Source organism: Pseudorca crassidens, chromosome 18, assembly GCF_039906515.1.
Source record: "Pseudorca crassidens isolate mPseCra1 chromosome 18, mPseCra1.hap1, whole genome shotgun sequence".
Lineage (NCBI taxonomy): Eukaryota > Metazoa > Chordata > Mammalia > Artiodactyla > Delphinidae > Pseudorca > Pseudorca crassidens.
This window is the reverse complement of record NC_090313.1, coordinates 69,199,826-69,217,541: the sequence shown is the minus strand read 5'-3', so window position 1 is coordinate 69,217,541 and position 17,716 is coordinate 69,199,826. Positions and strand designations below refer to the sequence as shown.

The 17,716-nt window shown below is 34.6% G+C and overlaps 1 protein-coding gene across 7 annotated transcripts in view; it reads left to right on the top strand.

Moving 5' to 3' along the window:
• Positions 1-17,716, top strand: part of NBEA (neurobeachin) — a 630,249-nt gene that overhangs the window by 164,642 nt on the left and 447,891 nt on the right. The gene's annotated exons all lie outside the window — the stretch shown is intronic.

Genomic DNA, 17,716 nt, shown 5'->3' with positions numbered 1-17,716 from the left:
TAAACAAATATTTAAAGCTATAATTCATTGAGGTCCTAATATAGATTTTGCCATCAGTATTAAAAGGGCATACTTGTGTACCAGGAAAAATTTTCCTGAAATGGTCAGTATGAAAGTATACTATTGGATTTAAATATAAGTAAAAAAAAAGTTCTTTTTTCAGCAGTGCACAAATTAAAGGAAAAAAATTGTCTGGCCTTAGACTTCTCTATGACAACTTTCAATATAGAAAATGTAGATACTCAAGTGAAGGAAATAGAAGCCAAAGTATCCTTTAAATAAAAAGGGTGGCGCCAAACAATTTTTAACCATATAAGGAACTGTTTTTCAGAATAATTGTTGAGAAAATTGCTGGGGGATTAAGTTCAGCCAATTAGGATTGACTGGACAGACTACAGCCAAGTACTACTGGTGAACACTGAATTAATTTAACAGTAAAACTAAGACTAAGACAAATGTTTGAATTAGAGTAACAGACTGGAATTCCCTTTTTGTATGCCCTAATAAGGTAGAAATGCTACCATTATAATGAATTGAGAAAGGACTAGGGAAAGGAGGCAAGTAGACAAAGTTCAGAGAGTCAAAGGATATCCATGTAAGCTGACAAATTAGAAATGCAGGCCTACTGAATAAAATTGGATGGCTTAAGAGAGAGGAAAATTTGAGTAAATATGCTGATTTTATCCTTGCTCAGAGTAGGGAAATACACTTCCTAAACACATAGAGGACTTCTTATTCCTTTAGAGTTACAAAGATAAGCAGTTAAAACTGTAATGCTGACAAAATATTAAAAAACTGAGAACAATACATGTAATGGAAGTTTTAAAAAAATCCATAAAATTTAGGAAGCATAACAAAATGTGACATATCTAACACCAAACATATCTGCTATAAAATAAATGTAAAAGTACTGAAAATAAAAGGATGAGTAAAACTATACTACATAAATACAAATGAAAAAAAAGCAGGAATCATGATCTTAATATTGGACAAATTAGAATTCAAGCCAAAAAAACAGTAAATAATATAAACAAAGATACTTTATAACATTAAAAGTTGAAACTTTCATGAAACAGAAATTACAGGAGAAATAATCACTAATAATTTAAAACATTAAAACAAATTTTAATTCACCCCGGTCCATAAAAAGGCAAAAGAGTAATCTAAATAATAAGGTAAATCTGATTAATGTAGCTTGAAGTTGGTACCATATTGATAAAGAATATAACTTCAAGTGCTCATGGAACATGCATGAAAATTTGACACGGTGTAGTAGGCATCAAAGAAAAATTCCAAAACATAGAGACAAAACAGGCAAGATTCTCTTGTTAACATGCAGTAAAATTAGAAAATAGGAACAAAATCAGAAACCAAAGTTTCTTGTACCTAGACATTTAAAATTTATTAAACGATTTTTGTGTCAAAGAGAAATGGGCACTAAACTTGCAGAATTTTTAGAAAACAACTTCAGAAAACCTGTGGGAGACAGCTAAAGAAGTGCTTAGAGGATTATCATAGCTGTAGACCAATAGAAAAGAAATAGAGAAGAAAAGAATTAAAATGTAAAAGTTAAAGAATAACAATAAATGGAAATAATAAATAGGAAAGTAGGAATTAATGATTTAGAAGACAATCATTTAAAAATCTGATTTTTAAAAATCATGATAGAAATGGATACATCACCATTAAGCAACTCAAGAAAGGGCAAAAATATGAATGTACAAAATAAATGATAATTTTCATAATTAATGTAGAAACAGTAAATCAAAAGGATTTTACATGATAACTTTCGTAGCTTTCCCTAGAAATTGATAAGACAACCCAGTAGAAAAATAGGCAAGGATATAAATGAACAGCTTGTAGAGGGAAATTACACGTGGCACATAAACATACGAAAAGAGCTGATTTCTACTTGTAATAAGGGAAATATAATCTAAAACTAAAGTAAGACATCATTTTTCACAATTAGATGGATAGAAATATCAAAATTCAGCATCCATCTCTGTTAGCAAGGTTGTGGGAACAGCAAGCATCTCACACATTGCTAACTGGAGCGTAAATTAGTATAACCCCACGTGTAGTGCAATTTATTAATTTTGATAAATGTCTGTCAAAATTACGAATACATATACTTTTTAACCCAGTAGTTCATCACTTGCACATACGTGAAATGATGGCTGTTCAGAGTTATTCATTGTTGTTTTGTTTATAATAGTAAATGTTACAAGAAATCTTAAATTTCTATTAATAGAGGATTTGTTAATAAATGAGTTATAGTTCATTTATTAAATAGAGTACTATGCAGTTATAAACAAAACCAATGAGATAACTATATATACAGATATCACAACTATATTGTTAGAAGATTATAAAAATAATATACATGGGTATGTATTAGATGCTATTTTGTATAAAGAAGAGAATATGAGAATATAATACTTATATTTGCAGTGAGAAAGTCTAGTAGAATTCATAAGAAATAAGAAATCAAGAACAGTGGCTTCTAATGGGGAGTTGGTAGAAACGAAGGTGGATGTAGATCATGTAAATATTTTAATCATGTGAATGTTACATATTGAAACAGTTTTTCAACAAAAAATTGTTTTAAAAACTATAAATATAAAAGGCACCTTTAAAATCTTGGAAGAGGGGCTTCCCTGGTGGCGCAGTGGTTGAGAATCCGCCTGCTAATGCAGGGGCCAAGGGTTCGAGCCCTGGTCCGGGAAGATCCCATATGCCACGGAGCAACTAAGCCCGTGCACCACAACTACTGAGCCTGCGCGTCTGGAGCCTGTGCTCCGCAACAAGAGAGGCCATGATAGTGAGAGGCCCGTGCACTGTGATGAAGAGAAAAAAAAAAAAAATCTTGGAAGAATTTTCAGTATTTATATTATTAATGGAGTTGGATTAAGTAAAATCAATGACCGATTAGTTAAAATGAGGAGTTATTTATTGGAGCAATAATGGAGCAAAAGGACTAAGGCTAACACTGAAATTTAGTGTTAGTTTAACTACTTACCTACACAATTCAAATGATTCCTATCAATGTGACTATGAAGTTAAATTTAGTAGTCAAAAAATAACACTTAAAAGAAAGCGTGTACAGCTTGATGGTTAATAGAGATAACTGGTTGATAAAATACAAGTAGTTCATCCGCTTAAGTTGGGCTGCCTAGGTTTGGATCCTAGCTTAGCCACATGTTTTCTGAGTGGTTTAGAAACATCTCTGAGTCTCAGTTTTTAACCCTATAAATGAGTGAAATCATACTGCTTCCCTTATTGAGTTTTAAGGATAAACGATGTAATAGATGTAAAGAGGTCACAGTATATTGCTATATGTTAATTTAAATAGTTAATGAAAATGTAAGAGGTACAATTTAATGTGCAGTTTTGATAAAGGTAGAATATTTCTTCATTATAAGGTATCATAAATAGCTGACACCAAATATAAAAATGAAGCACTAGCAGTATTCAAATAGCAATCAGATGTTTCCACTGTAACCTAATCATTACTAGTAATTATTATTCAAGATTTGAAATAAATAAAACACACAATCAGTAGCAGGAAATAGGTGTCATTGTTTATAGGTAGATTATATATCTAAAAACCTAAGAGAAGGCCACCGCCACGACGTCGCGCCAGGATGGCTGCGAGGAGCCCACTGCTTATGGCTCACTGGCCCCGGGAGGGGATTTGGGGGGACATTCCTAGCAGCTGCTCAAACTGTTCGTTTTGGGGATCCTCCCTGTTTCTCCCTGCTTGGCACTGGCTGCCAACATACGCTTTTCCTTGGTGGAACGGAAACATTCATCTGGACGAGCTGACGAGCTCCAAGACTGACTAAAGGCAACATCTGGATGCAGTCGGCAGGAGTTCTGGTTACTTTGACCACATCTAGCAGAGATGCAGAAAGCCTTACCAAAAGCCCAGTGCATTCATTGTGAAGCTGCCCAACACTTTTAGCATACCTGGGGTCAGTTAGGAGGGCAAAATGTCCATGTGAGCAGGATGAGCTCACCCCGTGCCTTTCAATGATCTCAAACATTTGCCATCTACCCCAGGACATGCAAAGTACCACCTACATGTGAATTGGATTTCTTGGATGTGGCGGGAGAAGGGGAGGAGAAGAACATGTTTCTACCATCTTTATATAGTAAATAAGTAATAAGGGAAGACTACAGTCCATCTACTAGGGTGAAGTACAACTCCACTTACTCTGTGACTAAGCAAGTTATATAATATCGGCCTCACTCTCCTCGTGGGTAAAACAAAAATAATAATAGTACCTGCCTCATGAAGCTGTTGAACACTGATAAGATGACAAATGTAAAATGGCCACACCAAGTAACTTCTCAAAGAATGTAGGCTAAAAGAATTAAGTTATTTTACCATATTCTCTCTGTGTCTTCAACTTCTATGCAGAAAAGCCTCCTCCATTAAAAAACTTCAAACTTGATCTACGGTTCACCCTCACAACTAACCACATCTCCACTTCTTTATTTTATTTTATTTTATTTTGATGTGGACCATTTTTAAAGTCTTTATTGAATTTGTTACAATATTGCTTCTGTTTTATGTTTTGGTTTTTTTGGCTGCAAGGCATGTGGGATCTTATCTCCCTGACCAGGGGTTGAACCCGCACCCTGGTGCATTGGAAGGCGAAGTCTTAACCACTGGACCACTGGGAAGTCCCACCATCTCCACTTTTTTAAATGTCCAGTTCCTTGAAAGAGGAGACTGCACGTGTGGTCCTGCCCTAGCTCCCATTCACGCTCACCACCTGCTCCCTCCCACACAATAAGTGATGAAGATCATTCATCAACAGCCCTTGCCACCTGACTTGGAGTGTTTCCCAGGCTCCCCCACTGACATGCTGGACACAGGACTGGAGTGGGTCACTAGAATGTGGACAAACACTATATTTGCCACTTGTGAGCAGAAACTTTGAATGTGCTCACTTCCTTTACTTTGGCCTCTTTCATTCTTGTCTTCTTCCATGAGAACAGCATGGAAAAGAAAGGCTGCTGCTTTAGCCTGAGTCCTGGAATGAGAGGATGCCTTGAGCCCAGGAAAGCCCTCCAGAATTGCAGCCAAATCACAGGCTTCATTTCATTTCAGAAGACAATAAATGTTTTATTCTGTTGGGAAAAAAAACAAAAAACAAAATCTAAGAGAATCATCTTTAAAACTGTTGAAACATGAGATATCACCCAAAGTCAGCATCTCATTTGTGTATGGAGGAGTTGTTTGATAGTGAATCTGAATTGGGTTCATGGATGAAGCTAATCTGAAGTCTGGATGGGTAGTCTCTTCTAACACTGAGTTTATAATTTCTGTAAGTACCTAGGATACAGGTTGGGAGATAATCCATACACTTTAATTGTCAGCTGAACTGGAGATAGGCTTGACATCTATCACAAATATTGAGAAGTCTGTTATAAATAATATATGCAGCTATTCCCACCTCCTGAAGATGGAACTTAAATCCCCTCTCCTTGAGTGAGGGATGGACTTACTGGCTAACTTCCAAAGAATAGCAAAACCTGACTCTTTTTCACTATTGAATAAGGTTAACATCACCAGTCATATGTCATGTTGATATCATGTATTCCCTGATGTAATATGAGAAGGGCACTTCGTCTCTGTGATACTCTTCTAAAACATAAATAACCTCAGTCTAATCGTGAGAAAGCATCATACACCCCCAGATTGAGAGACAGTCTACAAAATACTTAACCAATACTCTTCAAAACTGTTAAAAGGCATGAAAAACAAGGGATGGGAAACTGCTACAAACCAGAGAAGTCTAAATGTAAAGTGGTATTCTGGATTGGATCCTGAACAGAAAAAAAGGTCATGGTAAAATCTAAATAAAGTCTGTAGCTTAATTAATAATATTGTACTTATGTTGATTCTTAGTTTTGACATATGTACCATGATTAGGTAAGATGTTAACATATGGGGAAGCTGGGTGAATTATATATGGGAACTCCCTGTACTATCTTTTCAACTTTTCTGTAAATCTTAAAATTTTCCAAAATAAAAAGACATATAAAGTTGAGAAACCCTACCTTTGATATATGCTTGAATAGAAAGCCAAACTGTTCCTTCATGGAGGTGGCTTAATTACAGTTATTCGCAGGACAGAATTCTAACAAATGATTCAAACAGATGATCAGAATGCCCAATGCTATACCATACTAAAGCTATAATAATTTTAGCTTCTAAAAATTTTAAAGCACATACTATTTAATGTTTACTGTGGAAATAAAAATTTCTTAACCAAGTATGTTTGTTTAATGTCTTAACTTCGAACAACGTAACTTCTGGATGAATTCTCCAAGATAATCACACTCTAAAAGGCACTGTTGGGCTTCCCTGGTGGCACAGTGCTTAAGTGCCTGCCAGTGCAGGGGACACAGGTTCGAGCCCTAGTCTGGGAAGATCCCATATGCAGTGGAGCAACTAAGCCGGTGTGCCACAACTAATGAGCCTGCACTCTAGAATCCATGAGCCACAACTACTGAGCCCACGTGCCACAACTACTGAAGCCTGCACACCTAGAGCCCGTGCTCCGCAACAAGAGAAGCGACCACAATGAGAAGCCCGCGCACAGTGATGAAGAGTAGCCCCTGCTCGCTGCAACTAGAGAAAACCTGCGTGCACCAACAAAGACTCAATGCAGCCAAAAATAAATAAATAAATAAATATATTTAAAAAGCACTGTTGGTAGTTACATGAATAAACATGCTATTAGTTGTTTGTTACAGGCCTGTTACATGTTGACAGTTGTTTAACCTAATAGTGTCTTTCGTTTTTGGACTAGCTGAAATTAGTCCAGTTTATCTGGCAGAGCCAGTTGTTTGTTAGTTAAAAGTAGTGGTGTGGATTCTGGGGATATAGCAGTTCAAAAAGAAAGCTTCCTCCTCATCTACTCTCAACGCCAAGCTATTTGGCTCTCTTCTGCCAAAATGTTGGCTCTTGTGTGTACAAATGAGTCTTGATGTTCTGTTGGGGTACCAGTAGAGAAAAATGGCAACTCGTGAGGGATTTTTTCTCTCCCGTGGGAATGACAAACAGGTGAAGAATTACGTTAGCAGCCTAAGGTAAAGACTAAAAAGCAGCAAATTTTAAGAGATGTTTTGATCTCAGATATCTCTGCCTCCCATTCTCTCTCCTCTCCTCTGTCTCTGTCTTCCAAGGAATATTAACATTGGCTTCTATTTAAGTTACCACCAGAATGCCAAGAGGTACCTGAATTGATGGGATGAATTTTCCCTGTCCTGAAGTTGTGGGAGTGTAAGGATATTGGAGTGCTAGGATGTAGGCTTCAGGACTTATAGCATGCTAAGTTTTGTACTACAGATCAGTGTGCTTAGAGGGATCTTTGCCTTACAACACCTGCAGGGATCTCATCATTTAAAATTCATAGTAGGGAGATTTAAGTGCAACAGTGTGAAAATGGAAGATAACAACTCAGAGTAAGGGGCATAGCAACCAGCGACAGGAGATAAGAATCATCAAATTACGTACTCAATGAAATAGAACTAGTGTGGAAGCTATCATGGAACCTTTGAATTTTACCTTTAAAAAGTGCATCTGAGATTCAAGTAGAGCACCAAAGGTGACATTCTGCCTCTTTATATCATTATTTTTCCCTATTCACCCAAATTAGTGAACTGGAAGATCTCAAAGCATGGACCAAAAACATAAAATGAGAAACTATATAAAGGCATAGGAGACTTAACATGTGACTAATAAGAATAATTGGAGAAGAAAAACAATGGGTAAAACAAGATATCCTGAAACACTTTATACTACTAAGAACTTAGAAATGTTGGGTAAAATATAGCAAAATTCCGTTCAGATGTATAGCTGTGTACACAAAAGTAAGGGAGATTCTCATATGTCAAAAATGAAGATCAAACATAATAGAAGTTATAATTCTTAAGAAACAAGATCATATTGAAACTAACCATTCAGCTTTTAAACAGATAATCAGAAGTAACTTCTGGAAATGAAAAGGCACTAACTAAAATTAACAGCTCCATGGGCATGTTAAACAGTTTATACAGAAATTAAGAAAGAATTGGTGAACTAGAAGAAATGAAGAAACTATGTAAAAGCATCACCAAGAGACAAAGATGATAAATAGGAAAGAAGGTTAAGGATATAGAGAAAGAATGAAAGATTTCATAGAATAAAATATCAATACCTAGGAATAAATTTAACCAAGGGGGTTGAAAGATCTTTATACTGAAAACTGTAAGACATTGGTGAAAAAAAATGAAGAAGACACAAACAAATGAAAAGATATACCATGCTCATGGATAGGAAGAAACAATATTGTTAAAATGTCCATACTATCCAAAGTGATCTACATATTTAATGCAATTGCTATCAAAATGCCAATGGCATTTTTCACAGAAATAGAACAAATAATTCTAAAATTTGTATGGAACCACAAAAGACCCTGAATAGCCAAAGCAATCTTGAGAAAGAACAAAGCTGGAGACGTCACACTTCCTGATTTTAGATTATGATCCAAATTTACAGTATTCAAAACAGTGTGGTCTTAGCATACAAACGGACATATAAATCAATGGAATAAAATAGCCCAGAAGTACACCCACACATATATGGCCAGTACTTTATGACAAAGGAGCCAAGATATACAGTGAGGAAGAATAATCTCTTCAATAAATGATGTTGGGAAAACTGGACAGCCACATGCAAAAGAAGGAAACTGGAACTCTAGCTTACATATTAGATGAAAATTAACTCAAAATGGATTAAAGACTTGAACATAGCACCTGAAAACAGGGGGTAAGCTCCTTGACATCATTCTTGGCAATGATATTTTGGATTTGACAACAAAAGCAAAAATAAACAAGTGATTATATCAATCTAAAAAGTTTCTGCACAGCAAAGGAAAGTCAACAGTATGAAAAAGCAACCTACTGAATGGGAGAAAATATTTGCAAATCATTTCTCTGATAAGCTATTAATATATAAAATATATAAAGACTTCATACAACTTAGTAACAAACAAGCAATCCAATTAAAAAATGGGCAGAGGATCTGAATAGACATTTTTCCAAGGAAGACATACAACAGGTACAGGAAAACATGCTCAGCATAACTAATGCAAGTCTAAGCTACAATGAGATATCACCTCATACCTGTTAGATTGGCTGTTATCAAAAAGAAAAGAGATAACAGTGAGGATATAAAGAAAAGGGAATCCATGTTCATTGTTGGTATGAATATAAATTGGTGCACCCACTATGGAAAACACTATGGAGAGTCCTCAAAAAATTAAAAATAGAACTACCATATAATCCAACATTGTCACTTCTGGGACTATATCGGAAGGAATTGAAATCACTATCTCAAAGAGATTTCTGTACCCCCATGTTCATTACAGCATTATTTACAAATAGCCAGGACATGGAAACAACCTAATTGTTCATTGACAGATGAATGGATAAAGAAAATGTAGATACTTAGATTGTAGTTTTCTCTGTTTCTATATATAAAATGGAATAATATCCAGCCATAGCAAAGAAGGCAATCCTGTCATATGCCACAACTTAGGTGGACCTTGAGGGCTCTATACTAAATGAAATTAATCAAGGACAAAGACAAATACTATATCATCTCACTTATGTGCGGAATCTGTAGAAACCAAACTCATAGAAACAGAGAAAAGATGGGGGTTTCCCATAATCTGCAGGGTAGAGACTGGGAGAAATGAGTGGATGTGGTCAAATGGTACAAGCTTCCAGTTGTAAGATAAATGAGGTCTGGAGCTGAAGTGTACAGCATGGTGACTATAGTTAACAATACTATATTGTATAGTATTTAAGAGTTGCTAAGAGAATAGATCTTAAACGTTTTCATCACAAGAAAAAAAATTTTGCAACTGTGTAAGGTGATGGCGTTAACTAAACTTGTGGTAATTATTTTGCAGTATATACATGTATCAAAGCATTATGTTGTACATCTTAAACTAATGCTATGTTGTTATATATCAATTACATCTCAATAAAACTGGGGAGGAGTGCAGCTGATAGGCAGTTGTAACAAATGTACCTCTCTGTTGGAGAGTGTTGATAGTGGGGAGAGGCCATACATACGTGGCATATACATGGGGCCACCCAGGGGAATATGGGTAATCTTTGTACTTTCTGCTCGATTTTGCTGTGCACCTAAAACTACTCTAAAAAATAAAATCTGTTTAAAAGCATGTGTTGGGGGAGAAGCTGATAGGGAAATAAGAAACTAAAACAAAGTTTACTTGTTACTGGGGCAGGGGGCAGTGTGAATGAGGAGGAAAGGGTATGAGTTGGGTTTGAAACCTCTCTGTATCTTTTTATGTCATCATTAATTTTTACCCAGGTAAAAGTATTACATATTTTAAAAACTGAATAATAAAAGCTGGCAGGGCTTCCCTGGTGGCGCAGTGGTTGACAGTCCACCTGCCGATGCAGGGGACACGGGTTCGTGACCCGGTCTGGGAGGACCCCACATGCCGCGGAGCGGCTGGGCCCGTGAGCCATGGCCACTGAGCCTGCGCGTCCAGAGCCTGTGCTCCGCTACGGGAGAGGCCACAACAGTGAGAGACCTGCGTACCGCAAAAAAAAAAAAAAAAGTTGGCAGACCAATATTTAAATAGACCAAACTAAACTTTAAGGGAAAAAATTTAATGAAGCTAAAGAGGGGCATCATGTAATGAAAAAGGTATAATTCAACCAGGAAGGTAAAACAATGTCATATTTATATATGCTCAACAGCATAGATGAGGTATCGAAAGCAAAACTGAGATTTGAAAGATAAATTAAAACAGTTTAGAGGTTTTAACGTATTGTTTTTAAAAGAGCCATCACAAACAAAATATATATATATGTATATATATATATATATATATTTGTTGTTGTTGTTGTTGTTGTTGTTGTGGTACGTGGGCCTCCCACTGCTGTGGCCTCTCCTGTTGCGGAGCACAGGCTCCGGACGCGCAGGCTCAGCGGCCATGGCTCACGGGCCCAGCCGCTCTGCGGCATGTGGGATCTTCCTGGACCGGGGCACGAACCCGCGTCCCCTGCATCGGCAGGCGGACTCTCAACCACTGTGCCACCAGGGAAGCCCCAAAGTATAAATCTGAACCAAAAAAATCCATTGGCTTGATTAGCATATACGTTCTCCTCAAGAACAGACAAAACTATTCAAATGAGGCCATAAAAATTGACTCCATAAATTTAAATAAATTATTATCATATAGATGATTTCTCACCCACAGTGTGATTAAACAAGAAACCAGTGATAAAAATCAAACTAAGAAAATGGGGATATACATATTTTAAATAACCATAACATGACATCATTGTGCAGATAATAAAATACTTAGAATCAAAAGATATTAAAATGTTTGCATATTTATACTTTTGAGAGTTGGCCTAAGTGGTATTGGAGGCAACTTACAGCTCTAAATATTACAGTAAATGAAGTAATATGTTTTGTCTTTTTTCCCCTAGATTCTAAATGTTATGCTGAATGTAAGAGTACTTTAACATTAGGATATCTTTTAATATGGTCTACTTATTAACAGAATAGCTATATAATCATAATAATGGGTACAAAAAACTTTTTGTAAAATTAATTACGCATTCATCATAAAAATTCTTAGGAAGCCACAAATATAAAATGATTTATTTTACCTGATAACATATATCTACCCAAAACTTAACACAGACCTATTTAGTGGTCAAATGTTAGAAATAATTCTTTGCATAACTAACAATTAATCAAAACCTGTTTTCACCACTTCTGTTCAACATCATGTTGAATAATATAATGACATTTATAGGACACTGTACCTAAAGACAGCAGAATTGTTTTCAAGCTTCATTTGCAACATTCTCCAGAATATAATATAGGTTGGGCTGTAGTACATAAAACAAGTTTCAGTAAATCTAAAAGAATTGAGGTCAAACAAACTGTGTTCTTTGACTACAACAAAATTAAATTAGAAATCAACAAAAAAGAGATTTGAGAAATTTCTAGATAGAGTAAATAGCACACTTCTAAATAACTCCTGGCTCTAAAAAGAAATCACAAAGAAAGATAGAAAATAATTTGATTTGAATAAAAGCAAAACCACAACACATAACAATTTATTGAATCCTAATGCATTGCTGATGGGAATGTAAGATTCTCCAGCCGCGTTCCAAGAGGGTTTTCTAATTTCTTAAAAAATGTAGCACTTATTATACAACCAGATATTTCTATATTTAGGTGTCTGCTCAGGAAAGATGACATCATATGTTCACATCTAGACTTGTGCATGAATGTTCTTGGTACCGTTATTCATAATAGGCAAAAACTGGAGACTATCGCAAATTCCACCAATTGGTGAATAAATAAATGACATATCATATGCCCATACGACGGAATACTATTGCACAATTGAAAGGAAATGAATTACTGATGCATACTATGACATGAATGAGTTCCTAAAAACATTATGCTAAATGAAAAAAGCCAGATGCAAAAGACTATATATTGTATGATTCCATTTATATGAAATATCCAGAATGCAGGTTGGTGGTCACATGGGGCTAGTGATGGAAGTGGGGATTGCCTGCAGGTGGGCACAAGGGAACTTTTTAGGGTGATGAAGATGTTCTAAAACTGGATAGTAGTGATGATTGCATGACTCTATAAGGTCTTTAAGAAAGCACTGCCTTGTACACTTATAAAATTTGTAGATTTTATGGTGTGTATATTATACCTCAATAAAGCTAATAAAAACTTGCAAAGCAAAATTTAAAGCTCTTAGCAAATGTAGAATAATAGTGTTATTGCCTTGGATTAAGGAAGGGTTTGTAAACTACTAAGTAAACATACATAAATCATCTAGGAAAAAGTTAGTAAATGTGATCATTAAAATATAACATGTTTTAAAACCATAAAAAGTGAAAAGACGAGCCACAAAGTGAAAGATGATATTTGCAGTTTATTTGTAATACAGTGGGTTTGTATCCTGACCCTATGAAAAATCATGCAAACGAATAAGAAAAAGAAAAACCATTAGGAGAATGAAGAATATAAACAGTTCACTGAAGAGCAAACTTGATTTGGCTAATAAGCATATGGAAAGATACTCGACTTTGGTAGCAATCAAAAGTACAAAATTTAAAAGTTACCTTTAATACCCACTAGGGTGATAAGGTTTAAAATTTTTGACAGTATCAGGTGTTGGCAAAGATATGCATAAGAGACTTTCAGATCACTGGTGGAGTTGTATAATTGTTACAATCACATTGGGGAACAATTTGACAATTTTCAAAAAGATGAAGCTACTCTATGACTAATTATTAATTGTCTCTGTGACATGGAGACATTCATGTATGTGCACAAATGTTCAGTGTAACATCATTGGTAATAATGAAAAGTTGGAAACAACATAAAAGAATATCAGTAGGATATCAGTAGGATAACAGAAATGAATTTAGGTATATTCATACAATTAGATATATTCAGCTTTGAAAATTAACAAAAGTTAACTTTCATAAACCTAACATGAAGCAATAAAGCAAGTTGTAGAAGGATGTATAGTAGTGATATCATTTATCTAAACTTCAAAAATATGAAAAAATAAAATAATAAATAGCTTAGGAATAGGTACATATCTAATAAAAGTATAAAGACATGCATGGCTATATAAAAGCAAATTCATGATATCATTTACCCCAAAACATAGTGATGAAAAGGATGGGCTCATGGACAGGTACCTAGAAGTGCTTATTTTTAATACTTTATTTCTTAAGTTGTAGTAATGGTGGCTACATGAGTATTTATTATATGATTTCCTTTCTTTTTAAAAAATCAGATGTTAAAAAATAAATGGGTAAGGAAAGGGATAACAGAAAAAGAATTCAGAACTTCGTTGGCATTATAGAAATCAGATGTGATCTGAAAGCACAAAATAGAATCAGTTGAACTTGAAGTTCAAAACAAAAGTTCAAAACAAAACATTAGAAGACATTATACATTGATGAAAGGCACAGTTTAAGTAGATGATGTTATGGTCATAAGCCTCAAAGCATCAAATGTTGCATTCAAATATGTAACGAAAACCTTTAGAGATGCTATAAGTAATTGATAAGAAACAATAGTCTAGACAGTATTTCTCCTTCAGAATGGGGCCAATTGAATAGATAACATATAAAGCTATAGAGAAATTGAGTATATATTCATGAAACTTGACTCAGTAGATATATGTTCAGTCTTATATGCTTTGAAAATATACTTTATGGCTATAGGATATTTACTAAAATAAAAAATCATGTCCTTGACCATAAAGTAAACAATGTGGACACAGTAGAGATTTTACTGGCACCATTTTCTGACCGTAAGGTAATAAAATTAGAAATTAAAAAAAAAATTGAGCAAAAAAAAAAATTCAACTATTTAGAAATTAAGAAACGTTCCCAAAAACCTGCTAGTGAAGAGAAGATAATAAAATGAAAATAAGTTCTTTAAAATTATCTATTCATCATAGCAAAAACATACTCAGAAGTAAATACGTCCAATATTGAAGAATAAAGATAATGATAGGAATGTATACTCATATTGCAGCATTGATTAAAGGACAGCAGAGTAAGCTAGGAAGTACAAATTAATAAAGATGAAGACTAGCATCAAGAAAGAAAATAAAACAAAAACTGTTGAAGGGATCACTGACTACAAGAGTGATTTTATTGAAGGAATCAATAAAATGGATAAAACTTTTTCATATCTTGTAATATAAAATGGAAAAATTTGGGAATGAAGAGGGGCCTTCAGAAGTATAGGCCAGATTATAGTAATTATAAGAAAATATGTTATGACAACATACAAGATGTTCACTTCTAGTCCTTGGTAATAACATCATTTTGCTACAAATATTTTTAAATACTTATTTTTTGGGTTCTCTATACATATACATAACTACTTCTTGCATCAAATAAAAGATGGGAAGAGTAAGATCACTAACAAACAAGGTAAAAGTACAGGTGCACAGAACATAATCCTGTTTTGCTTCACTAGTAATCACTATCTGATATTTCAACAGAACCATGCTATGGTCCTTTAGTTCATAGTTGTGTTTTGATACAATTTCTCATAAACACCGACAGATGCACATATTATTGAGTTCCTATAGCTTATCCATTCTTAACCTCAAAGTAAAAGGCTGAAGAAATTTAGGTTAAAACCTCAAAAACTTTTACAGTTCTCCTGATAGATTAAAGGAGTTTGAAAAGTATAATAGTGTCCATTGTTAGAATAACTAATGATTCTTAACTATAGAATAATATATAGAATAGTAGCCTAAAATGATCTTACTTTCAGTTTATTAGAAAGGAAATTGAAAATGTAAATAATATTTTAATGTATTTCCTGAAAATCATGAAAAAATTTAATAGCTGCAGTAAGGAAGAGCTATACCACGTAGCTTAATTGAAAGACTCAATTAGATTTGTAATGAACTGAACTTATAAACCTAATGCAGTTTTGATAAAAATTCCAAGTTTTCTTTAAAAAAATTTCAAAAATTGTTGTAAAGCTAACTCAGGTGAACAAACAAGTAAAAAGTCAGTGAAAGATTAAAAAATAAGTATAATGAGTGTGTATTGTGATAAGACTAGTAGACCTTATACTAAGGAATGAGCTAAAAAAAGAGGTGAATAGAAACCCCAGGTACACATGCTAATATATGTATGTTTAGATATGAGGAACATTATTAAAATGTGAATTATTCAATAATTAGCAGCAAAAAACTGTTTAATTTATGAATTGGAGTCTTACCCCAAACCATGCTTCCTCTCTCATCTTTTCTCCCCAAGCCCTAATTTTTGCATTTGACTGTTTTATTATTATTATAATACATAGGATTGGTGAAACTGCTGGTAATTTGTACCTTGATGTTGGAGTATGAATGTACATATTTTTGGAGGTCACAAACTTCAAAGTCTCATAAAATAAAATTAAACTTAAATGTTTTAACCTTATAATTTTCATTACAAGAATTTATCCTAAGGAAATGATCATGCCGAAGGATTTATGTAAAAGGACAAAGTTTTGTTTATGGTAGAAAAAAATTTGAACATAACGTAAACGGCCAACAGTAGTGAATGGATAAATTTTGCTACATTCTAGTTATAAACTATATTTAATAGCTGAAATTTTAAGACACAATATGTTGTTTTACAGGTGACAAGCTACAAATTATCTTATGTAGAATTATTTCCATTGTATTGATATCATCTATATCTGTCTATCATATACTTATGTGCAACGTAATTAGTCTGAAAGAACATCAACTGATATTTATAATGATTATCTCTGGGTTATAGAATTATGGGTTTTCTTTTTTTTACTGTGTCCTGTTCCAACATATTCTCTGAATTTGTTACAAGAAGTATTTTTTGGTCATCCCCCCCCAAAATACTTGTTTTGTGAAGAAGGAAATTGGGGTGTGTTTTTAATGGAATGGTTAGTAAGCTAATAAATGTGTAATTTGTATGAGATTAAAAGGTTACGCTTTTAAAAAAATAGATTGCACTCAATCCAAGTGGGCAGAAATCCTATAAAACTGAAAAGATAAAGCAGCTAGGCACTGAAGTCTGAAGTCTGTTTAGGTCTTAAAGTTAAACAGGTTCAAGTTGTTAGTTTCTCAAATACATACCCTCGTGAAGCCTTTCTGAACTGAATGCATAGAGCTGGGTCTTTCATTAGAGGTCCTCTGGGAAACAAAATCATGTGATGTACAGGGCCAGCATGCCCATTTTATGCCTGAAATGATGGATGCCACTTTTGGCTATCTCTTGATTGCTGTGAGACAGCATTTATTGGTGAGCATTGTTTCAAAGAAAACTGCAAGAGGAAGCTGACTCATCTTTTTCCTGGTATGTGCAGTATTCTTCAAGTCCCCCTAAGAGGTAGAATTAAGCTGCTCTGTAAACATTTACTTTGGAGGAGGTAGTCAAGAGAGCATGAATTTCTTTAGTAGTTGAAATTATGGTGTCCCAGTTAAGAAATTACTCTAAATTCCAGATAGCCTAATTTAAATGACTTTTACCAGCTCTGTGTATCAAAGAGATATATCAAGAGATACACATTGGCATTTGTTTTTCTTGATTGGGAGCAAATGAAAGTGTCAGGCTTCCTTTCCTTAGGTGTGGCTTGAGTTGGAAGAGACTAAAGCCTTCCCCTTCATAATCCCAAAATATCCATCTGTCCTGTTATTTTTTGTTTTTTAATGACCATTTGACTTTTCCCAGTCTTAAGTGTTTTACAAACACAGCCATTAGACACTTGCCCCAGCTTCCTTTTGGATTTAGGTAATTGCTGTTTCCTTCTGTGGGCTGAGGAGGATTGGGTGAGGGGAAATAGCTGTCCTGCCTCTTTTGTTGTGCAGTGTGAAGCTTGAAGGCTGATGTTAGAAGAGAGGATTTCCAGGTGAGTGGTGCCCAGATAAATGGTTCATTATTTGATTTGTGCATTAATTAAGGTAGCAATAGCTCCTGTAACAAACAGTGAAGTTTTAGTAACTTACCAAACTAGTAGTTTCTTTCTTATTCACTTAAAATCCAAATGGGTATCCTCAGCAGTTGATTTTCTTCAGGCTGTGCTTTAGAGATCCAGGCTGCTTCTTTCATCTAGTACCTCTGT